We start from the raw sequence: 27,410 nt of genomic DNA, 5'->3' as shown, positions 1-27,410 counted from the left end.
ACATCAATTGCATAATAAAAGTTTCAAGTTTGCACCTTTAAAAATGCTCACTATTTTTTAAAATGACAAAACATAGTAGAGGCAGCAACTCGTACGAGTCAGAAATAGACCTAGTATGACAAAAGACTCCCATATGACAAAAGACTAGCCCTAGGGTGACAAAAGGGGCTCTTTTGAATGTTCTTGTACGATATAAGGGTAGGCCTAGAACGACAAAACTGATGGACTAAAACGAAAAAAGAGACTTAATCAGTTTTTCATACAAGACAGGGTCTTGTCTCACACGACAAAATGAGAAAGCCCGACTTCATCATGCCAAAAATTGAAAAATTCAACAAAAAAATTCAAAATTGAAATGAATAACAGGCTTAAGATAGATCGATTATCACTGGCTCATAGTTCTGAGGTTGATTATGTCATCTCTGGTGCTTGAATCGATGCATATGAGTGGGAACCATCATTTTTCTTCACAGAAGGCTTTTCAAATTTTCAAACTTGGAGGGTTAAAATGAATTGAAAATGGTACTTTTACCCCATATATAGCCAAAATCCTAATTTTTCAACTTGCTCCGATGGACATGAAAATTGTACCTTTAGCTAATTTCCCCATTCTGATTTCATTTTCGGGATTGAAATTGAAATTTGAGATCATTCTGCTATTCAATTTCACAATCTGGACCACTTAGCACTTTTTCATTAGATGCTCATTCTCATATCAGCTTTGCCCTCAATTTCTCATCAATCAACGCCGAATTTTTAAAAATTCCTCAGAATCAATTTGTGCTCAAATTATTATCATCGATAAAAATTGCCTAATCATCATGTACCCTCGCTATCTTTCAATTTCACTCTCGAGGGGGCATACTCATGACCTTATGACCTCACATCTTCAAAGTTGAGAAAATTTTCAAATCTTCATCAAAGTCGAGCAAAAAAAAATCTTTTTCAACTAAAGAAAATCAAATTCTTATTGCTAAGGGGCATCTTAGCTTCATTGCTTCATATCAAGTTGAGATCTCTCGATCATCTGAATCAAATCAATCACTAGGGGCATATCAGTTTCATCACTTCAAATCAAGCTGATATTGTCTTCATATGAATTAGTCTCTTAATGTTAATTAGTTTCATCGCTTTACATCAAGCTAATTGTTCGTTTAAAGTCAATCAAGAGTTTAAAGAGTATCCTCAATCACACACTCAATCTAAGAAGGTGTTTAGTTTCATCGCATCAAATCAAGCTAGACAATTTATCTTCACTCATCGTATCTTGATCCATCAAGTTCAAGATCTATTTTATCTTTTTTCACTGTGTCTAGATCAATCAAGTCCTAGATCAGTAAGATCCACTTCTTGATCAATCAAGTTCAAGTTCGGTATCTTTGCTCTCTATCATTCCTAGTTCAATTAAGTTCGAGATCGGTATCACTTTAATCAACTCTATTCAACTTCATCACTTCAAATCAAGCTAAACACCTTTCTATTCATCTGGTCCGGTGATCAATCAAGTTCAAAACTGGCATCTCCTAGACATCAACTATTCTTTGATCCAACGCGTTGCTCGCACATTAATTCAAAGAGGGACAAATGTAATACCCTAAAATTGGTCATCTAAACCATGGGCCCCTAATCTCGACAACATCACCAAGGTCCTAACTAAAGGCAATGACATCAATCTTGAGCATATTAATTAATTCTTTAATCATCAAATATTGCATGGCAAGTCAATTACTCAATATTAATTAAATATTTATTTAATTAATTGAATCATTCCAAGAATATCATTTTTGATCAATAATCCTATTTAATTTATTAAATATCCTAGCATATTTAACTAATTAATAAATTTTCCATGTAATCATGCAAAAAAGGAATTAATTTATTACAAAAGAGGAATTAATCACAAAGCAAGAGTTAAATTGAAAATAGAATAATTGAATTGAGAGAGAAATCAAACTTGAGATATTATTTCTTTTTCTAAATTGAGAACTTGAAATCAGAAAAGTAATTAAATTGAATTATTCTCTAAAATTGGAACTCAGCTTTTGAGAAAAAGAAGTTCAGTTGCATTAAAAAGACTCTTTTCTTGAATAAATCAAAGAATTATCTATTTTTATCACAAGTGCATGGAATTAATTAATTATTAATTCTAATGCAACTTGAACTTCTTATCTGAATGCATTTCAATTAAATTATAATTGGAATCTATCTCAAGGTTAATTGAACCTGATTTCTCAATTATTTCAATTAATTCTAAATTGCACTTTTTCTTGATCTCTCTTGTGAATTCTCTATAAATTCAGCCTTTAGCTCTCATTCAAATCACCCCAGAGATATTTGAGAAACACCTTGGAGATTATTATTATGTTGATTTTGGTCTAGAGTCATTGAAGATCTTGTGCTTGCTTTTTTGAGATTATTGCATCTTAGTTTAGCTTTTTGCATATTTAGTTTATTCATTATTGCTTGAATCCATATTTCTTGAATTCTGATTGCTTGAATTAATCATCCATCTTGCATCCATATAGTTTAATATCATACTCATATAGATTAAATCCTTCGTCTTGGTGTAGTCTAGTCACTGGTATTGCTTATAAAAATCTGAGAGAAATCTTATACTCGCATCTTTTAGAAGGCAATTAGTCGCTTTGTTATGGTTTATTATTTATTTTTTATTGATTTACTAACCATACATTTAATGACTTAGTTGAAGTGTTGTGCCTGTAGCTATCAGACTCTTTTCACTTTTTCACACACACAGTTTAGTAATGTTACAGTGTTCAGTATTTTGATTTGTATTGCTCCACATTGTAATATCTTGATTTGCAGATTTGGAGGAATGTTTAGGAGGTTTATGTGTATCTTCGATTAAGTTGGTTCATGGTTTAGAGATCTGCAAGTTATTTTCTAGGTTGATAGTCATTCCAGTTAATGTTTTGGAAGTTCGGTATGATGATGATATGATTCTTGTAATTTGAGTTGTTGCAGATGTTGCAGTGGTAATTCATGATGATTGTGGATGTTTTTGGATCATGTGCCTTTTATCTTGGTGGTCTGCATTGATCGTTGTGTGCATAATTCATTATTTTCTTTGGTGTGATGGTGTTCTTCATTATTTTGGCTGACCAAATGGTTGTAGCATGTTGTGAATCTTTGATGCATAATTCTTGGAGGTGTTTCATATTCAAGGCATGTGATATGAGTTTGTGACATGTCTTTACTAACATTGGTTGGTCTGCATTTGAATTTGCAACATGTGTTATTATATTTTTGTAATTAGGTGATGTGTGTTGAGCCGACCTTGTTGAGGTTGATGTCATGTATAAATAAATGTAATATCCTTGTAATTAAGTAAGTGTGCATGGATGAGAATCAAAATGTATGTGCACTGAATATATACATCTCTCAGAGACAGAGAAGTGTGAGAAGAAGAAAGTTGTTATGTGCTTAACCAGAATTGTAACTAGGCATTAGGAGATATTATTTTCTTAGTTCATGATCTTCCGAATGTAATCTCAATCTGTTTGTAAGACTGTGAGTCTTCCCTAGTGTTGTATCCCTTGTTTTTTTTGAGTAGTGATCTTTAGGGAGTCTTCCTCCATTGGTATTATGGATGACTTCATCATGTTTTGCATTGGTTTTGTCATTGATGTCAACACTTGTCTTCTTAGAGGTTTACATTATGTTCATTGGTATGGTTAGTGGCTTATGCATAGTCATTGGTATGTGTTCACCAATAGGTTATATTGTTCACCGGCAGCGATGATAACTTGGAGATCATTTGGTTATGTCGAAGACATGGATTGGAAGTTTGGATTTGATGTTTTTCTTATTGGTGTAATCAGGTTGATAGATTTGCCTTTACCAGAAGATAAGTCTAGGTTATGGACCAATACATGTTATCTATTCCAGATCAGCATGACACATCATGCAGATTGTTTATTGATTGGCTATTGTGGTAAATGTATTGAGCCGACATATTGTATCGCATCAAGACTTATTTGTAATTGATTTAAATGTAATATCTTTAGTGATCTGACCTATTCATTTGGTCTTAGGTTTTGTATAAATGATTGTAAGATCTTATTGAAGATCAGGAGATATGGTTATGGTATGAGTGTGTGTGGATATTGAAGAGCGAAAATAAGAAGATCCTTGTGTGAATCACACAAACATTATTCAAAGGTTGAAGGAAGTTTATGAAGGTGTTTTGAGACTCATGTTCAGAGCTTAACCGGTATTGAATCTAGCATTGGAGATGCTATTTTGTGCAATACATTATCATTGGATTTAACCATCCAATTGTGTAGTCAGTGTGACTCCTAATTTGTGATTGAGCAGTGAGCTCTAGGCAGTTGGCCTTTTTGCATGTGCAGACTCCATTTGTATACACATACTATCTACAGTAGTATCATCTAATTGTGGGTAAGGTTTCTCACCGTTGTTTTTCCCTTACCGGGTTTCCACATCAAAATCTCTTTGTTATGTGTTGTGGATATTGTTTATGTTTTTGTTTCATGTATTAAGTTAAACCGGTACTGCTATATCTGTTAATCTATTTTACCAAAACTTAAGTTTGGTTTACTGGCATTTAAGTTTAAATCAGAATAACTTGCATTTGGATTATAATTTATTGATGACTAATTCACCTCCCCCCTCTCAGTTGTCCTTCCTAGGACCTAACAATTGGTATCAGAGCAAAGTCCTCTTTTTGCAGAAGCCTAACAGCTTGAGGAGATCCTATGGCAACAAATATTTTCAGGAAGGACAATCTGAAGCTTGATGGAACTAACTATGGCATATGGAAGATCAGAGTGGAAACACATCTAAACTAGATTGGAAGAGATATATGGGATGTTACAAAGAATGGCTATGTTGGTCCTATTCTGAATCAACCTCATCCACCAACATTGGCTAAGGAAATGGACAATGATTGCAAAGCAAGAGAAGCACTTTTGAGCACATTATCAGATCAACAAATCATGGGATTATCAGACTGATCTACTGCTAAAGCTATTTGGGATAAGCTGGAGACACTGAATGAAGGAGATACCACTGTCAAAATTGTAAAACTAGAATGTTACCAGGTCAGGTATGAAAATTTGAAAATGGAAGAAGATGAACGAATTTCTACATTTATGGAAAGAGAATGAAATTATTTTAGGAATACAATTTTGTGGAGGATCCTTAAGTGAAGATGAAATTGTGTCTAATTTTTTAAGAGCATTACCACCGGCTTACAAGATGAAAGTGACTACTATTAATGAAATGAGAACAATGCCTAATACTTCAGTTTCTAGAGATACTTTAGTTGGGAAACTTTTAGCATTTGAGCTTGAGGAATTTGGTCTTGTTGCTACTGTAAAGACTGATTTAACTTTTAAAGAATCATCCTAATTTGACAAAACTAATTGGAAGCACTTTATGTAAAAGAACTTGAAGATATGAGGAGAGAAAATGAAGAGCTTGAAGAACTATTTGCAAGAAAAATGCCTAAAGATCCAGCAGGAAGTAAGTATGAAGGTAAAGCATCTTTCAAATGTTTTAATTGCAATAAAGTTGGTCATATGGCATCTAGATGTCCTGATAGACATACAAGATTAAGGGAGGAAGAAAAAAGATCATATAAACCTAACCCTGGATATCAGAGATATAGATTCAAGAAAAACAAAGATAAGTCATGTTATTATGCAGATGAAGATCCAGCAAATAACGGATGGGCGTTTTTTGCAATAAAGGAAGATCAACCGGCAACTATTGTCAAACCGGTAGAGTAAGCACTGGAAACAAAAATTGAAGAAAAAGATGAATGGATTATAGATTCCGGATGCTCACATCATATGACTAGTGATAAAAGAAAATTATTGTCTTTTCAAGAAATTCATGGAGGTATAGTAAGGTTTGGAGATGATAAAGCTTGTTCAATCAAAGGAAAAGGCACTATATCTTTGGATGGTAAGCACAATACAACAATGTTTATTATATAGAAGGTTTAAAGCATATTCTTTTGAGTGTTGATCAGTTAGTGAAAAAAGGATTTCATTTATAGTTCAAGAATGGGAAATGCAAAATCATAAACAGAACTGGATTGGAGATTGCAACCGATAATCAGACTAAAGGTAATATCTTTCACATGAATACAAATGATAAAACATGTTTGATTGCACATATTGATGAAAGATGGTTATGGCATAAAAGACTCTATCATGTGAATTTTGATTGCATTGTAAAGATCAGTTCAACTAAGGCAGTAAGGGATTTACCTAAGATTATGAAACCTCATAATCCAGTATGTAAGGAATGTCAAATGGGAAAGAAAGTTAGAATAACATTTAAAAGCATTACTGAGAAATCAAATAATATTCTTAATTTAATTCTAACTGATTTATGTGGTCAAGTAAGAACAAGAAGTCTACAAGGAGATAGATAGTTTATACTAATAATTGATGATTATTCTAGAATGTGTTGGGTTACTTTTCTCAAAGAGAAATCAGAAGCTTTTTGAAGATTCAAGATATTTAAGGCAATAGTAGAGAATGAAACCGACAAGAAAATCAAATGTTTAACATCAGATCAAGGCGGACAATTTACATCAAGAGAATTTAATGCATTCTATGAAGTGAATGGAATCAAAAGACAACTATCAGCACCCTGGACACCCCAGTAGAATGGAGTTGTAGAAAGGAAGAACATAACTATTCTGGATGCAACAAGAACAATGTTAATGGAAGCAAATCTACCTCATGTGTACTAGAGAGAAGCAATGAATACAATGGTTTATACTTTCAACAGAGTTCACATCAAAAGAGAAACCGGTAAGACCCCTTATGAACTATGGTTTGGTCATATTCCTACTCTTAAGTACTTCAGAATATTTGGAAGAAAATTTTATATTAGAAGAGATGAGTATATTGGCAAGTTTGATCCTAGAAGTGATGAAGGAATATTTCTTGGTTATTCATCTAAAAGCAAGGCATATAGATGTTATAATAAAAGGTTACAAAAAATCATTGAGAGTACTAATGTGAAGATAGATGAACACTTTAAAGGAGATTCAAGATCTATTGATCCAACAATTGAAATGATTATAGATCAACCAGCACAGATTGCGCTGGTACAGAATGAAGACTCAATCACACCGGCATCATCAGAAAAATCAGCAGTGACTAAAGAACTACAGCCTGTGAATGTTAATCAGAACAAACCCAGGTATGTAAGATTGAATCATTTAGAGAATCAGATAATTGGAAATAAGAATCAAGGTGTTGTGACAAGAGGAAGACTGGAAAATGAAGAGGTATGTTTAATTTCTCAAGTTGAACTAGCATTTGTTATTGAATCATGTAAGGATGAACATTGGATAAAAGCAATGGAAGATGAATTAGAACAAATTGAAAAGAACAACACTTGGACATTAGTTCCCCAGCCTAAAGACAAAAATGTAATTGGAACTAAATGGGTATATAGGAATAAACTTAATGAAGATGGAGAAGTAATCAGGAAAAAAGCAAGATTAGTTTGTAAAGGTTATTCATAGAAAGATGGAATTGATTATAATGAAACCTTTGCACTGGTAGCCAGAATTGACGCAATTAGACTATTTCTTGCATTTGCAGCTCATAAGAACTATAAAGTTTATCAAATGGATGTAAAATCTGCTTTTTTGAAAGGAGATCTAGAGGAAGAAGTTTACATTGAACAACCTGATGGATTTTCTTTGACAGATAATAAGGATATGGTTTGGAGGTTAAGGAAATCTTTGTATGGCTTGAAGCAAGCTCTCAGAGCTTGGTATGCTAGATTGGATAAATATCTTTTGAAGCTTGGTTACACAAAAGGTAATGTTGACAACAATTTATATTACAAAGTCACCAATGATGATATTTTGGTTATTGAAGTCTTTGTAGATGATATCATTTTTGGAGGTGAAGATGGATTCTGTAAGGACTTTGCTAACCAAGTGCAAAAAGAATTTGAAATGTCTATGATTGGAGATAAAAAAAATTCTAGATTTGCAGATTTCACAAATAGATAAAGGTATATTCATATGTCAAACAAAGTACTTGAAGGAATTTTTGAAGAAATTTGGTATGGAAAATTCCAAACCGGTAAGTACTCCTATGACTACAACTGACAAGTTGGCATTAAAGGATGATTCAGCTCCTATTAATCCGACAAGGTACAAATCTATGGTTGGAGGTTTACTGTATTTGACACAAACAAGACCTGATATAATGAATGCAGTATGTATTGTTTCAATATTTCATAGCAATCCTAAAGAAAACCACGAATCAACAGTTAAAAGGATTTTTTGGTACCTACAAGGCACAACAAATCTTGGTTTATGGTATCCTTAAGATAAAAATTTTGATTTATGTGCATACACTGATGCAAATTGGGCAAGTGATGTAGATGACAAAAAGAGTACCACTTGCGGTGCATTCTTTCTTGGTAGCAGATTGATTTCATGGATAAGCAAGAAGCAGACTTGTACATAATTATCAACAGCAAAATCAGAATATGTTGCAGCAGCAACTAATTGTACTCAGGTATTATGGATCAAGCAAATGTTGAAGGATATAAAGGTAAAATGAAAATAACCAATAATTATTTATTTTTATAATTCAGCATCAATTGATATGTCAAAGAATCTGGTGTTTCATTCTAAGACAAAGCATATTTCCATTAAGTATAATTTTCTGAAAGAGAATGTTGAAGCAAATGAAGTGAAATTGGTTTATGTGAATACTAAAGAGAAAATTGTAGATATCTTTAATAAGCCTTTGCCTAAGGAAACATTTTAATATCTCAGAGAGTAGCTTGGGGTAATTTCCCCACCAGCAGAGACTTAGATGTTGAAGATTGGCATCAAACTAGCAAGAACTAACAGAAAAATATTTTTCCTGCTTCAATGGAGGAGAGATACTTCTCAGGGGGAGTAGTTGGTTGAATGTTAAGTTTTGAATTCTTAACTACTTTGGCATTTGATGTCAAATGGGGAGAGATATCTATGGAAAAGAATTATTCCTTTGGGGAGAGATTACTCATTGAGGGAGAGATATTCTCTTTGGATATATGTATTTTGGTTTTGGTTTTAGTTTCTATTATAGAACTTTGTATTGATCTATCTTTTGGAGATTGAATGGTTTACTGGTTTTGGCATTCTATTTTTGGCACTTAGATGTTTTTCCATCCAGTGTTTCCATCAATGCCAAAGGGGGAGATTGTTGGTATTATGGATGACTTCATCATGTGTTGCATTGGTTTTGTCATTGATGTCAATACTTGTCTTCTCGGAGGTTTACATTATGTTCATCGGTATGGTTAGTAGCTTATACACAGTCACTGGTATGTGTTCACCAGTAGGTTATATTGTTCACCGGCGGCGATGATAACTTGGAGATCATTTGGTTATGTCGAAGACATGGATTGGAAGTTTGGATTTGATGTTTTTCTTATTGGTCTAATAAGGTTGATAGATTTGCCTTTACTGGAAGATAAGTCTAGGTTATGGACCGATACATGTTATCTATTCCAGATCAGCATGACACGTCATGGAGATTGTTTATTGATTGGCTATTGTGGTAAATGTATTGAGCCGACATGTTGTATCGCATCAAGACTTATTTGTAATTGATTTAAATGTAATATCTTTAGTGAGCCGACCTATTCATTTGGTCTTAGGTTTTGTATAAATGATTGTAAGATCTTATTGAAGATCAGGAGATATGGTTATGGTATGAGTGTGTGTGGATATTGAAGAGCAAAAATAAGTAGATCCTTGTGCAAATTATGCAGACATTATTCGAAGGTTGAAGGAAGGTTATGAAGGTGTTTTGAAACTCATGTTCAGAGCTTAACCAGTACTGAATCTAGCATTGGAGATGCTATTTTGTGTAGTACATTATCATTGGATTTAACCATCTAATTGTGTAGTCAATGTGACTCCTAATTTGTGATTGAGCAGTGAGCTCTAGGCAATTGGCCTTTCTGCATGTGCAAACCCCATTTGTATACACATACTATGTGCAGTAGTATCATCTGATTGTGGGTAAGGTTTCCCACCGTTGTTTTTCCCTTACCGAGTTTCCATGTCAAAATCTTGGTGTTATGTGTTGTGGATATTGTTTATGTTTTTGTTTCATGCATTAAGTTAAACTGGTACTGCTATATTTGTTAATCTATTTTACCAGCACTTAAGTTTGGTTTACCAGCATTTAAGTTTAAATTGGAATAACTTGCATTTTGATTACAATTTATTGACAACTGATTTACCCCCCCCCTCTCAATTGTCCTTCCTGAGACCTAACAGCCTCAATGCATGTGCATTCCCCATTGTAATATTTCATATAGTTCTAACAAAGTATCATTATATTGCTGGTAGGTTCCCACCATGGTTTTTTCCTTGACTGGATTTTCTATGTCAAAAATCTTGGTGTTATGTGTGTTCCTGATGTCTTGTTGATTTATGCTTTCATGATTTATAATCAAATCTAAGAATAAGTTTAATTGGTGTAAGTTTGTGGGATAAATGATTCACTCCCCCCCCCTCTTAGTTGTTTGTCAGTTATCAAATCTATTTCATCAAATTATTCACAATAAAGTGGTTCCTACATTAGAGAGACCAAATGATATTTTTGCAGATGCAAATGTTCCCCACTTGGTGGTGAAAGTTGTTTTATGATGGTCCTCTTTCACTCAAATATGATTGTACCCAAAGAAACCATCTATTAGGGAGAACATTTCAGAACTAGCTATTGTTTATAATATTTTCTCCATAGAGGGTAGGGGATAATGGTCCTTTAGGGATGCTCTATTCAAATCCCAAAAATACACACGTAGGTAGATGTCTCCATTCTTCTTGTGTACCAGAACTAGGTTAGAAACCCAAGTTCTATGATTGGTTAGAAATACTATCTAGTAATCAATTAATTTATTAACTTTCTTAACTCTTGATCCATCGGAGATTTAATCTTAGGATTATTTGGTCTTTGTTTCTGTCGAATAGTTTCTACTCCTTCTGACAGCTCAATGGTGTGTTGGATGATCCTTGGATCATATCCTTTTAGATCTTCATAGGATCAAGTGACTACTCCATACTTTTCACAAAAATATATTAACCTTTATTTATCCCACTGATGCACCTCTTTTCCAACCTTTAGCTTCCTACCATCTTCGACATTAAGATCAGTATAATCTCGTTTGTTTGTGATAAACTTCTATTTATAATTTCTTGTATCATCATAGTCAAACACATTTTCTAAGTTGATTAAACCTTTTGGAAGCTTGTTAGATTTAATTTGAATAATTTTTTCTTCATATGCCTATGCAACTTTAGGTTGGAGCTACTTAGTAAACTCACATGATTGGATGAACATGGCAATTTGAGTATCACTTTCAAACTCTTGCTAGTTTTGATCATTATCTGGGATAGTGGGCCTAACAATCACTCTAACCAAATGCTTATTTTCTATGAGGTTAGAAAAAAGATCAAACTAAGATCCTATTGTGGCCAGATGATTCATAGTTGCATTTTGACTCCTAAGAATTATTTGTATATTGAAGGCTTCAAAACTTCCAATCAAGTCTCAGACTTAATGCCAATAGGAATGCATGCGAACATGGTTAGCCATGGAAATTCTTTGGATTTTTTTTACTAACAACTCAGAATCTCTTAGAACCCTCAAATATTTGATGCCCATACATTTTGCAAGACTTAATCCCCGCACTAGGCCCTCTTATTTAGCTTCATTATTTGAACAAGTGAATTGAAAACATAAAGCTCGAAGAGTTTGTTCTCTATATGGGGATGTCAAACATATGTCAACTCTGAACCCAAATTTGCATCTTGCTCCATCAAAATAGAGAGTCCATAGCTCTGATGTGTGGTTACTATCGTTATCTCTAACACCTTGCTAATACTTCATCACTTTGGAAATCACTTGCTCTTCATCATAGATTACATAGGTTCTAATATCAATAGCATGACAATTTATGAACATATCTGTGTCAATAAACTCATTAAGGATAACCTCATCTTCAGCACTTTGATCTCCAATCACTTCTTAATCTTCGAGTAACTCAGTACATCACATTTAGTTTTTGGTGATAGAGGTATGAGAAACTTCAAAATTCATCATAGCATAGTTTGTTATGTGTTTCAAGTGTAAAGGTTTTTATAATATATTCATCTTAGACATATGCTTAGTCCTAAGTATCAAATGCAACCAATCTAGAGACAAATAACCAACTATTTTTGCAGTAAATTCTCGCGACAAGCAAAGACCAAAGATAGGGGGATGCCAATTATTTCTCTCTTGTGAGACAATGATGCTAGGACATGAAAACAAGTTTAATGGAAGATTCCTAATCACTTCTATAGCATGAACTCTATTTCCATCCAATTACATGACTCCTCTATCTAAGGGTTCATATTCAAGCTTTGGCTATTTTTGTGGGCATGACTGTAGTACTAGCTCTAGATTCAATCATAGAGTTATGTAGTAACTTATCTCCTATTATGAGGGTTAAAAATAAATGGGTGGGTTTTATTTTATCTACCTTTTGTCTTGAGGAACCATTCCCATCATTTGTGGGCACTACAACTTGATATGATCAATCTCTAGTAATAAGCCCTTTATATTTTGTTTGAGCTAGTTGTGCTACTAGATTTGTTAATGCCAATCTCTCATGTTCCTCCAAAGCTTCATGCAATAAGGATTTCTACTCTAGAATAGCTAGAATATCCCATAAGGATGCATTTGCGAGATACCTTTTTAGTTGTTTCGCCAAATTAAAAGACATGGGGAATGACAGTTTTGGCTCGTTAGGCTTATATGGGACAACCTATTTAGGTTTTTAAAAAGGTGGTGTAGCCACAGGCTAACTCGGAGCTTTATTGAAACTAACCTTAGGTTGTTGACTTATTGGTTCTCCCGTGAGCCTTTTCTTTGAGTGAGTGTTATAATCAAACTGAACCTAATGGATCTTTGAAGTAGAAGCTTCGTTATCAAATACCACTTCTTCTCCTTCCATCCACCAGAAGAGTGCATGATCTAGGGCAAGCTTAGCTTATTTCTCTAATGGCATACCTTGCATCTAGGTAGTGAGTGCAACATTGTTCATTCCTTGAGACAAATAAGTATAAACTCCTACATCTAGTGTGTTACCTTGACTACTTTTCTCGACCACTTTTTGTTGCAGATTGCCATATAGACAATTTTGAGGCATGTGTGCTTCATTACATGGGAAACACCAAGCATTACTATCTTTAGCAAGATTATTTTGCCCTACTACCAGCTCTTTATTTAGGTTAGGAGGGATGGTTTGCAATGGAGTAGGGACAAGTGCAATTTGATTATTTGGTTGAGCTTGAGGGCTTATCTTGGCACTTCCTTAGAAGTGGTTTTGTTGATAGGGCAGTCTTCTACCTTGATACCCCTGGAAAGATGGTCTAGAAGGATTTTCTTGTTGCCACTTGATGTTAATTATTTCATTTTAGAAATTCCATAGCAAATTATTCATATCATTTACCTCAACTTCTAGAGAAGTTGAGCTAGATGAATTTATTTATTGTGCACCAGGGTACACATACATAAACTAGGGAGGTGCAAATGATAATTCAAGAAACATGGGAATAAAAGGTATGGGTAGGAGCTTTCTAGCATCAATCAAGTTATTTTCAGCTCTAACTGCAAGTTTATAGGCATCTGGCAACGCGCTTCCTCCATGTGATTGAATCATGACAAATATATCTGAATTGAAGGATTTATGATAGAAGATAAACACCATGTTGAGAGGACAAGTGGTGGTAGGGATTCTTTGCCTAGTTTTATGGAACTTGGTGTTAAAATCTATCTCTACTTCTTGGAGGGCTCTTTTAATGGTTATCAATTCTTGCAGCAAGGAAGACCAATCACCCTTCTCTATAAAATGCTAAAAAAAGTGGTCTTCAAGTTGGTGCCAATCTCCTATGAAATTAGGCAGTAAAGACTGGTACCAATCCTGAGCTTTTCCCTTGAATTAAGTTGCAAGTAGCCTCAATGCCACATTTTATTGAGCTACATTATGAACCGTACATATATCAGCCACATACTACAGATGCTCTACAGGTGCCTTTGAATCTTCTCTAGAAAATTTTGGCAAGGCCTTCAAAGTGGATGTGGGAGTAGGATCCCAAATTGCTAGAGAAGCAGAGGAGTAAGAGGACTTCTGCTATTCCATGTTATAAAGTTTTGTGGAGCCACCATTTGCATTGGGACTCATGTTTGGATTCATGCTCCACTTTGTGAGGTTCTAATTTGTATTACTGTTACCAGTGGAGGAACTAGAAAGCAAGGATTTATCACTATTTGTGATCTAGTAATAGGTTTATGGCTCATACACCTTCTTATGGTTTATGTCATTTTTGGTTCCACCAATCATTCTAGAAAAATAACTGTCGATGCCTAAAATTTCTTTTAGGAAAATAGCCTTATAGGAAGTTTAATAAATGGGGAACCTATTATGTTTCACTGAACAACCTTTGAGATTTTAGAATTTGGTTCTTCAAGTGAGAGGAAAAGGGAGAGAGAAAACCTCAAAAATAACCTAAACTAAGATGAAACGCTAGGAATTTAATATTTATGACTCCAAGAGTAAAAAAAACCATACATTAAAAGCAAAACTAAAGGCTCATCAATAGTGTATTGATTGTAAAAGTTTCTATCCTCTACAAATTCATTCAAAAATCATAATGTAACCTTAACACACAATTACTAAATTGAAAGAGTATCAGACATGGTACAACTGACAAAAGTTATATTAAAATTAAAAAAGCATGAAACAAATTATAGATCTTCAACATTTACTCAAATTGACACAAAACATCATTCTTTTATTAGATGAAAATAAACAACATAAAGGTCAATAATTGGCATAGTCCAAACATCTATTTTCATAAAAAATAAGAGCCACAATGTTGAGGTCGAGAGTATCTGCTAAAAAAATATATCTCTCAAAATAAACCCCCCTCAAATGACACTCTTTGCCTTTAAAGACCTCCATCACAAGTTGGGATACCCAAGGAAACATAATCCATCATGAAAACCTATCGCGTGGCCATCCACATTTGGAAATGATACCACCTTGAGCATCTCCTCCATCATCAAAAATCATCATTTCATCTTAGTCGCTTCAAAAAAATGATTACCTACATCAGCCCTCACATTCCCCTAGGAGGATGCTTGGCATCAGATCGCACCACTAATTATACTATGAGTTGTGACAATCCTAGGCATCCCACTCTGCTAACATGTGGTGGCTTTCATGTTTGGTCAGTTAGGATGTGTGACATGTAGGAGGAGATTCCTAATTCTCTTTATTTCCTTTCCCTTTGAAATCATGCAGAGGCAACATGTGGTGAGTAGGTGGAGCTTCATAGAATAACTTATTTTCTTCCCCCAAGAAATCTCATGGAGGTAATGCATGGCGGCCCCGATACAAAGGATTTACGTTAAAAAAGTACTCAAGAAAGATGCATGGGGAAGGATTATGTGGCAGCCTAGCAAGGCTCAGAGGAACCAAAGTGAAGGCATCATCTTCAAAAGTGCGCCCAGCTAGCATGTGGCTTCGACGGAGGGTAGTTTTACAATAAATTTTGGGACAAGAATGAAAAAATCTCATAGTAAAGGAAAAGCCCAAAGGGTAGCTAAATATTTTAATATATAGTCTAGTGCTTGTGTTTGAGGTAACAACATAGATAATTTATGATTCTATTAATGTGAAATCCCTAAGAATATATTGTAAGGTATCAATATTTGCATATCATATATAGTTTAGTGACTAGAGTCAGTTATTCTTAGTGTTTAGGTTTAGTTTATATCCCATGGATCTTCCCCTTTGAATTTGAAGAAAGGTTTATTATCACACTATTTTATTTTGTGTTTTCTTGTCAAAAAACAAAAGGAAAGTCTAACATGATGCATGTTCACTATCATTGTTGTTAATTAATTCACTATGTGGATTGAGGCCACGCCCTGAAAATTCAATATAGATGATTAATATTTATCACTTTGTCATGGATAATTTTGTTTCTAGATTTTTATTTCCATCTACTATAGTCACAAATAATAGTGTATCTTTCAAAAATAAATATGAGAAGTTCTTTGAAAAGTTTTACATTCAATAATGTTTCTCTAGACTCCTTATTACCCATAAGGAAATAGTCAAGCTAAAGATGAAAAATAAAATCATTGAATGAATTTTGAGAAAGTTTAGTTGATAAATATGGAATCAAATTGCATACGCCATGAAATTTCTATCATTTTAGGCTTAAAAGGATATTATTTACACTCCAATGGGATATAAACAACATTCATTGGTTTATGGTACTAAGTTTGTACCTTTTTTAGGAATTTTCATTCATGACATTATTGATGATACTACATACAAAGAATAAAGATTATAAGAACTTATAACATTGACTAAAAGATAAGTCTATGCATTTGAAAATATTTGGATATAACAAAGGAATTTAATAAAGACATTATTTACAAAAATTTCCAACTAGGTCATGTTGATGTGAGTTTTAAGTTCACTCAACATTCATAAAATCTTTCTCTCAACAGTAAGTTTATGTTTGTTGGTGTAAATAAATATTCATCGTGGATATTATTACACTTTACTTAAGTTAACTTAGGATAATGCATCTCTTTGTAGTTTGGATATGAGACACTTAGGGAAGTGTGCACATAGGGATATAGCTTGTAGGAGAAATTCCCATTTTGTGGTCTTATCTTGCTATTACACTCCAAATTTGGTGGGTCATCCACCTCTTGTGGAATATTATATTATTTCTCCTACCTACCCCCTAGTATTTCTTACCTACCCCTGTTTCTCATTGAGACACATGTCATGATTGTGTGCTTGTATATCCATATGGCCTTGCCTATATAAGCAGGCTCATATTCATTGTATTGGTTAATCCAGTTGATCATTTGTATATTGATGAGAATATAGTTTGTTCTTGTCATTCTATTGTCTCTCTTTTATACTTTTCATTGTGCCCTTGAACTTGGAAAAATCTCACATGGTATCAGAGTTATTGGGGCTTCATTGATTGGTTTTGGGAGACATCTTGGAAGGATTCTATTTTCGAATCTGAGGTACTGCACATCTTGGAGGCATCCTAGAGCATTTTTGACCTCACCATTATGTCTGGGAGGTTGTTTCCATAAAAATTGAGTATAAAATCGATCTATTTTGGTGAAAGTCAATTTTTAGGTGTTGGAGAAATGTTTTGCCCGATTAGGGTGGTACGGTACAGAATTTTTGAATTTTTTCAAAAAAAAAAAGCTAAAACAAAATTTTCCAGTTGAAAATCTTTTTTTTTGAAAAAACAAAACAAAACTATACCTTCTACTTAGTCAGCATTTTTTGAAAAATTTTAGATCCCTCTTCGTTGAGCAGTTTGGATTTTTGGGTCAACTTTGGAGGCTCATAACTTCCTCAATTTTGCTCCTTTTTGGGTGCAATTTTTTTTTTATTTGGGCTAATTTTTTGTGCTCTTCACAGTGGTGTGGTTATTTTCTAATTTTGGTGCATAGGTTTTTCAGAATTTTTGGATTCTCTCAGTTGTACTTGTCCAATCCTCAATTTTGCAACTTCAAAGGCTTCATTTGAGCTCATACAACCTCCTTTTCAGGTGCCTTTTTTTAAAGTGCATATTTTTTTGTCTACTTTCATAATCTATGATCAGTTTTTAGATATTTTGAGTGGATATTGTACTTTCAGATATTAGTCTTTTTTGGCCTATTTGGTACTTGTAATTTGCTTGGATCTTAGTTTAGATCACTTGCATTATTAGTTTGAGTCTCCTTTGGCCTTAGTAAGGCATTTGTAAAGTTGAAATCAAAGTCCACTTTGCCATTTTTTGCAAGTGGCCCATTGTACACGCACTAAGTATAAAGTGTCAAATCATCATTTTGGGGGCGGTTCTTTGATTGAGTGAATTTGGAGGGGTTTCTTGTGTGATTGTGCCTCTCTTTCCTTGTGCTCTTTCATTTTTGTTGCAATGAGTCCTCATAAATTTCTACCTTTAACTCCACATAATTATGTATCATGGAAAATTAAAGTATGGAGCAAATTAATGGAAAAAGGTCTCACGCATTACATAGATGGAACAATAGCAGCACCACCAGATCCTAAGACTAATCCTAATGCTCAGTTAGAATGGCTCACTAAGAATTGCATGGCTCTTGGAACTTTGTGTATGTATCAAATGACCTCATTTTTCACATTGAGAAGTGTACTACAATCAAAGAGGCTTAGGATATGTTTTAGAAATTGTATGGTCAAGTTGATGAAATCAGAGGTTACAAGATTGACAATGAGCTCACCAACTTAGATCCCAAGAGTTTTGATACAATCCAAGATTATGTCACCAGAGCAAATGAGCTAAGAGCAAAGCTTAAGGATTGTGGAATTGACAAAAAGGATGCTCAGTTGATATTCAACTTGTTGGACAAGCTTGCACCAGAATATGCAGCATTTGTTTCAAGCTTCTAAACTCATCATTTGATAGTGGGGAGTTCCTACATTATGCCTTCATTTGATGTTTTCACAGAAATGTTGATATTGGAACAATCTAAGTTCTTGAACATGGGGCTTCTCAAGTCTTCAAATTCAAAGGCTTTGGTGGCTAATCAAGGGAGCCAAGGGAGTCAAGGAAAAGATTCCAACAAGAAGAAGAAGCAATCTAAGTCAAAGCCACAACAGGAAAAGGACAATCATCCTCTCCATCACAAGGTGATTTTTCATCCTCTTCCAAGAAGGGGACTCCACCTAAGAAGGATAAACCAACATGTGCTTATTGCAAGAAGTATGGTCATGATGAGCATCGATGCCACACCAAGCAAGTTGATGAGTTGACAAATATTCTTAAGAAAAATAACATCAACTTGCCATCCGACTACACAAAGAAGGATTCATCTCTTTCCTCTTCCTCACAGTCTAAGGGAAAAGGGAAAGCATTTGTGGCTACAACAGGTTCTTCACAGCAGTGGATACTTGACTCAGGTGCCTCTTATCACATGGGTTCTACAAAGGAGCAGCTTTCTTCATTGGAGCCATCAAAGGTACCTCACATTTACATAGGTGATGATACACAAGTTCAAGTTGAAGGGAAAGGTTCAGTTGACATGGATGATGTAACATTTGAGAATGTTCTCTATGTTCCTAACTTGTCTATCAACCTTCTCTCTATATACCAAATCACTCACTATGGGAATGGGAAAAAGGTTAAGTTTACACCTGATTCAGTTGTGGTAAAAGAACTTGATGATGATGCCTTGGTAGTAGTGGGACAAGTCAATGAAAACTCAAGGCTTTATTATTTCTCCCACTTTGTGCCAACTTCTCCTTCTAGGGCCTTGCTTACTCATTCAAATTCAAAAAGTAAGCTATGGCATGAGCGGTTTGGTCACCTCAACTACCGTTATCTTCAGTAGCTCAGCACTAAAGACATGGTCACAGGTCTACCTCGAATCAATTTTTCAGAGGGTATATGTTCAGGATGTTCCATGGGAAAGCATCTCGAGGAGAAGTTTGATAAGGGGAAAGCTTGGAGAGCTTTGGAAGTTCTTCAACTTGTTCACAGCGATGTAGCAGGTCCATTTCTAGTACCTTCATTTAGTAAGGCCCGCTATGTCCTCACCTTCATTGATGACTACTCCCGCTTCACTTGGGTCTACTTTCTTATTCATAAGAGTGAAGTATTTGACAGATTTCAGCTTTTCAAGACTCATGTGGAGAAGCAATCCAGGAAAGTGGTCAGGATTCTTCATACAGATAATGGAAGGGAATATGTGAACAAAAAACTTGAGGATTTTTGTACATTTGAGGGGATTGAGCTTCCGCTTTCTGTTGCATACACTCCACAGCAGAACGGAGTTTCAGAGCGCAAGAATAGAACTCTCAAAGAAATGGCTAGTTGTATGATACATGCATGTTCTCTTGATCCCGCCTTTTGGGCAGAGGCTATCAGTTGTGCCACACACATCCAAAATTAGGTTCCTCGGAAATTTTTGCAAGGTATTACTCCTTTTGAGGCTTGGGCTAGTAGGAAACCAATTGTGAGACATTTCAGAGTCTATGGGTGTCCAACATGGGCTTGCATACCTTCACAGAAATGTAAGGCATTGGAACCTCAGAGTAGGCCTTGCATATTTGTTGGATATCCTGAGGGTTTTAAGGCATATAGATTGATGGATCCTAAGACACATGAGGTTTTCATTGAGAGGAGTGTTCATTTTGAGGGAACCTCTCCTAGCTTAGCCTCTCTACCTCCTCCACCTTCCTCCATTATGGATAGTGATTCTAGTGATTCAGATGATGAGACTCCTTCAACTCTGACTCACAGGGTTACACCTCTACAGGGTCCACTTGTAGTTGAGGAGCCTCATTCTCCTCCTCCACCTAGACCTCATTGGGCTCGACAGACACTTGAGTCAGCGGGTTCTCTTGTTGGGGATCCTTTAGATACATAGAGGACTCGATCATAGAATCAAGACCTTCCACATGCATTCATTGCTACCGCTTCTGATCCGTAGACATTTTGGGAAGCATCAAGGGTTCTTGAGTGGGACCACACTATGGAGGAAGAGTATAGTTCCTTCATGAGGAACAACACATGGGAGTTAGTCCCTCTCCCTAAGGAGAGAAACATGGTTCAATGTAAGTGGATCTATCGGACTAAGTTTTCAGTGGATAGTAGTGTGGATAAGTATAAGGCTTGGCTTATTGTGAAAGTTTTCTCTCAGGTTCCAGGTGTTGACTATATTGAGACCTTTGCGCCTGTAGCCAAGATGAACTCCATTCACTTGACACTTGCTATTGTCATAGCTCATGGTTGGGTTGTACATCAAATGGATGTGAAGAGTGTTTTTCTTCATGGAGATCTTGATGAGGAGATTTATATGGAGCAACCACAAGGTTTCATCCAGGATTCTTCCTTGGTTTGCAGACTAAGGAAATCTCTCTATGGCCTTAAGTAGGCCCTTAGGGCTTGGTATGCCAAGATGGATTCCTTTCTTCTCTCCGCAAGGTTCACTAGGTGTCATTCCGATCCGAATGTCTAGATTTTGCAACAGGATGATACTTGTTCTCTATGTTCATGATTTGATCATTACAAGGAGCACCACATCCATCATTAGTAGTTTCAAATCTACTTTGCACGATGGATTTTCCATGATTGACTTTGGTCTTTTGCACTATTTTCTTGGGATAGAGATTTCACAGTCATCTTCTGGGATCACTCTTTCGCAACCCAAGTATGCTCTTGATCTTATTGCATGCTTTTTGTAGCTAGGAAATGTGGAAATCATCAAAGCAAGTAGTATTAGTAATCTAGCTCAATCATGAAAGATCAAATGCAATGATCAATCCTAAACACACTCAATAAAGACATGAAAACAAGACATTCAAGATTGAAAACTAAGCAAACCAAATGCAGACTTGAATGTCTCCTTCATGTGACTCCATTGTCCTTCTTTCTTCTTCAAATAGATTTGTTTGTGGATCTCACCTACTAGTGCATAAGCATGATATGAAAGCAAGTAGACAAAATTGTAGCGCAAGAATACTCGAAGCGTGATTGATTCGACCAGGCACGGGGCTTGATTGAAGAAATTCATCCAATTTATAGAAAAAATGGAGAAAAGATCAAATTAGCATGAAGAGATTCGAATGGAAATTGCAAATCAAGAATGTCAATTATGACAAATTATGACAAATTTGCACTTTCTATGCAAGATTGATTGATTGATAATTCATGACAAAATTATGACAAATTTCTATGTCAAAATTGATTGATTGTCAATTATGACAAATTATGACAAATTGAAATGTCATTCCCATGAAATTAGGAGGAAAATAGGAGAGAATTGAAAAATAGATGAATTAGAAATTAGGAAATTAGGAATTAGAAATTAGGAATTAGAAATTGATGAAAAATTAGGAAATTAGGAATTAGAAGAAATTAGGTAAATCAATTAATAATTTGTCATTTATTAATTAATTCACAAAAAGAGGAATAATTAGTTAGCCAATTAAATAAACATTTAATTGTGACATGAAGACTTAGGATAAATAAATAATTTATTAATCCTAGAGGGGGAAATGACAAACAGGGTTAAATGAATAAAATCATGAAACCCTAAAAGATGAATTAGAAATGTAAGGATGACAATTAGGTCCTAACAAAAGATAATTGACGTCGATTCGATTTGATCATGATTCTGACTTGATAAATGACCAATGCTGATAAGTGATTTGATTGATAAATGCGCCAATTGACGAGGAACAATGACTAATTGATCCAAATTGACATAATTGAGAAAGACAACGATCGATGACAAATCGATCGCAAAATGACAAAATTGACAAGAAGACAAGGATCGATGACAAATTAGATTGCAAAATGACAAGATTGAAAATGTCAATGATCGATGACAAATTGATCACAAGACAACAAGATTGATGACAAATTGATCAAAAGACAAGGATCGATGACAAATCGATCGTAAGATAATAAGATTGAAAACGACAATGATCGATGACAAATCGATTGCATGATGACAAGATTGATAAGAGGACAAAACCCTAATTAGGATTGACGATGTCCAAAATGATGACAAATGAATACGCACATTGATGCGACAAGATAAGATCGACCAAAATCATGACTGAAGATTGTTGTCGACAAGACCAAATTCGAAAGCGAGATAAATGAAGAATGAAGAAGAAGGACTCGATGCTTGCAAATGATAAAAACCAAGTGTGTGATATAGAAGAAATGTTAATGCGATGCAAAAACCCTAAAATAAGGCAATGCGCAAATGTTAAAGTATGATTCCGCAAGCATTGACCAGTTTTAGACATCTACATTTTGCCCCTCTTTGAGACAATGCGATTTTAAGCGTTGTTTCAAAGAATGATAATGAAAATGCCCCAGACACTGACAATGACATATGCATGCCCCCTCGAGAAATTGGCCAGAAAAATCCAGAAAAGAGGCCAATTGATCGATAATAATGATAGAAAATGATAGGAGCAAACAGACTGACAATCGGAGATCGGATGCACGAAGGACAAGCAATTGAAGGTGCAAAAGACCGCAACCAACATGAGATGGAGAGGGTGCACGTCCATCTATGCACTGACAAAGATCTATAAATGAAACAAAGAGAGTGAAAAGTGCTCATTTGCACTAGCCAAAGAGGAGGATTTGCTGCTCTGGAAAAGGACACTTGCAGAGAGATGGCGAACATTCCAATGGTAGATCACCTCAGAGAACGTGTACGCACGTACAAACGATCAGACGACACGGGAGCAGTGGTATGTATCTCAAAAACCCATATTTTCAATTTTATGAATTTGACTTGCTTGCGGGACATTGCGGGGCCCACAGGGAATGCAAAAACTGACTTCTGCACTTGTGTAGGGTCTTCTACATTTGTGTAGGGGACACAGGCATAGGTTGTGTTACACAGGCGTAGGACTTATCACATAGGCACAGTTGTGCATTGTGAACCCTAATTTAGTCAAAAATGGCATGCGAATAATCCGAAAAGGGGGGATAAGAATAGGATAGGTCAAAAGAGATTAGAAACACCCTGATTTGTGGATGAAATGAGGAAATGCAAATCCTAGGAGCAAACCCTAAAACTGACAAAATGTGCCCCAATTGTGATGCAGAGTCGACAGTATCCATTGATCACGCGGGAGAACCGACCTGACTGATTCATGTTACGACATAGACTCAGGAGCATGGACAGAGATACATTAGCAGGACTTAGAATATACTATATCACATTCATGCTTGAGATTAGGGCAAACACAGGACTACTCACTGCACTGGCAGAGTGATGGAATTCAGAGACTTCCTCCTTCCATCTGGCGACTGGAGAGGCGACTGTGACACTAGAGGACGTATGGCGTATCCTCCACATTCTGATTCATGGGGAGATGATAGAGTATGACCCAGTGACAGGGAGAGATGCATTGTGCAGATTATTTGAGTGCGATGCAGATGATCTAGATATCGTAGAGAGGGAGATTGGCTGGGAGACCATGGCATCAGAGTATGATCGGCGATATGTGGTGATAGCTATGGTGATAGCATGCCTATTAGCAGGAGAAAGACAAGGACATGGATTCCTAATTGGATGGGGAAGAGTGCTAGAGTGGATGGCGACAGAGGGGATGGTGTACGCATGGGGACCATGTGTACTAGCCATGCTGTATTTTCAGTTGCGTCAGATAGCATATCAGGGAGTGCAGACTTTGAGCTGTGGAGTCACATTGTTATAGGTATGGGCATTCAAGCACATAGCCATATGTCGATCAATTGCAGAGAGACAAGTATTACCACACTGACCATATGTGTATTGCTATGGAGGAGCACTGAGACAGGGTCCTTTCAGATACATATTGTATTGGCGACACGAGCTAGACAGACTGAGAGAGTTCACATGGAGGCCATATCGTGATTGCCCTGGATGGTTAGATGATAGTGATGAGCTACCATATTGTAGACAAGAGAGGTACCTGATTGGGTGACCAGTGAATTGCCAGAGAGTGATTGAGATGTACCCGCCAGAGAGAGTCAGACGGTAGTTTGGAGAGAGGCAGGATGTACCTAGGAGGACTACACACTTTGCCCGATCTCACAGAGAGACAAGTCAGTGGGGGGGTATGATTCAGCCACACATAGCATATGTTGACTTCACACAACTATAGCAGAGACAGTGGGATTGGATATCAGATGTGGAGGACGCCAAGATGACAGAGGAGTATGAGCGATGGTTTGCACGACAATGTCCAGTGCCATTGACAAATCCTGATATTCCAGTACCGAGGAGACAGGAGGCCTTCCCACTCACAGGAGAGGAGGAGAGAGATGAGGAGGATGAGGAGGATGAGGGTGGGGATGAGGATGAGGGGGATGATGAGGATGAAGATGATGAGGAAGATGACTATGAGCCAGATTTAGCCAATCAGGAATCATTGCAGGATATACCCATAGAGCCGGAGACAGCTAGGATAGAGGAGATGGAGATGTGCAGGGTGACCATAGCGAGTCAAGATGATCACATTGTGACTTTAGAGAGATAGAATGCCATCTTGAGACAGAGCAGGATTAGTTCAAAGTGGAGATAGCTAGACTTACAGCAGCTTGAGATACAGCGATAGCGCAGGCACAGCGAGAAGAATAGAGAGTCACTGAGTATATTGGGTCGATTAGGGATGCCAGTGCACGGGAGATGGCACAGATGTTGGTAGAGATTGGAGAGGAGATACACCATTGGAGGACACTATATGAGAGTGTAGTCCCACTAGAGCAGAGAGTAGCATCATATCGGGCACGATCGAGGACAGAGAGTAGGGCACGCTCTTGGAGGTCATTGAGCAGCATGGGGGTGAGTGGACCTATGAGACCACCACAGCCAGGACTAGGAGGGACATCATCCTTGAGACATGGCAGGGATGAGGAGGACAGAGGGAGCACTCAATGACAGAGGCATGTGCTCCTTATGATAGAGACAGATGTAGTTTGACATTTTGTATTTAGCCTGCGGGCCATACTTAGGATAGACAGTCCAATTTTGTACTCCAATATTATTTTGACATATGATATGATATGCATCGATATGATGGGATGCAATGTGTTATGACGGATGTTATTTTCCATGTATGGATGGCATATGCACTATTGATGTACCATTGTGGAACATGTATGGATATATTTTTTTATGTGTTTTTGATGCATTTATAATATGAAATGGATAAAATGCTTGATATGATGCTTGATGTAATGCAAATTTACTAACCAAATGGATGCAGGATGCAGCATATGTGTTTGGGGAAATCAGAGCACTAGACCGAATTGACTATCCGAACTGACGGAAGAAATGTTAGTAAGAAGAAAATGAGACAGAGGACAGTTAGAGATGACGAAAAAAAACTTGCTTTCAGTAATGCACTTTGTAGGTGAGAACCTTTATTTTAATGTAGCAAAATGGATGCGTAGCATCATGGCATTGAAGGCCAGTGCTGAAATGCAACCCTTTTTGCAAAAGACAGACACATTGCAGACAAACAACAATCACAACAAAAAAGAAAGGGACCATGAGCCATCCCGGTCACTCTAAATCACTCAGTGACATCATCGAGCAACATAGGAACATGATCGAAGAGAAATCAGTAAATGATAAGACTCATTATTTCCAACAAGTCAAACAAACATCTTGATCTTCATTGCCAAAAGTTGAAAGTGTTGATAGGATGATCATGATGTCTGGTTTCAGGACATGCGGTACCCCGTCTAAGATAGGACCCAGTCTGGTTTCGAGTATACCACACCCTGTATAAGACCCATGATAGTGTGCCAAGTGCAAATGATATTGATGTTGATGTTCGATCGAGAAGACAATTGTGATCAGTTTGAATGTTTGGTTTGATGGAAAAAGTTCATCTCTTAACGCATGATTCCATTAAAACGCAGTGTGTGATTGTGTGTCATTGGAGGGATGCTCAGTGATTTGTCTATGCACAAAGGGGATTTTTTTTGTTTTGCTTTTCGAGTTTTTACAATTTTTTTGTGTTCATTTTTTCAGGACTTTATTTGACTTTTTAGGGATTTTGTTCAGGACATTTTTCAATTTTTTTTTTTTGGATTTATTTCAGGACATTTTTCAATTTTTTTGGATTATTTCAGGACATTATTTGATTTTTTTGGATTATTTCAGGACATTATTTGATTTTTAGGATTTTTTTCAGGACATTTTTCAATTTTTTTTTGGTTATTTCAGGACATTATTTGATTTTTTTGGATTTTTTCAGGACATTATTTGATTTTTAGGATTTTTTTCAGGACATTTTTCAATTTTTTTTGGTTATTTCAGGACATTATTTAATTTTTAGGATTTTTTTCAGGACATTTTTCAATTTTTTTTGGTTATTTCAGGAAATTATTTGATTTTTTTGGATTTTTTCAGGACATTATTTGATTTTTTTATTTTTGCCCCCAGTGTCTAGCAAGGCAAGGAATATGATAGGTGAATAAATAGGCTTGCTGAAATGATGGTGGATAGAGGGAAGACAAAGGCCTTTTATCATGGAGACAATATGGATGCAATTTTCAAGGGCTATTGCGTGATGGGACAAGAGACTGGATATGACAATGTAAAGCAGTGACATGGCATGAGGGACATGTCAATAGGTTTTTGAAACCATGTTTAAATTTTGCGTCCTTATGTCAGATCAAGATCAAAGAATGAAAAAGAGTGTATGCATAGTGATAAGATATGGATAGGATAAGCAAGACCAAGAATGGATAAGGGACATGGACTGAAGGTCGGGATTGGCTAAGGGAT

Source organism: Cryptomeria japonica, chromosome 9 (genome assembly GCF_030272615.1).
Source record: "Cryptomeria japonica chromosome 9, Sugi_1.0, whole genome shotgun sequence".
Taxonomy (NCBI): domain Eukaryota; kingdom Viridiplantae; phylum Streptophyta; class Pinopsida; order Cupressales; family Cupressaceae; genus Cryptomeria; species Cryptomeria japonica.
This window is presented reverse-complemented; position numbering follows the sequence as displayed.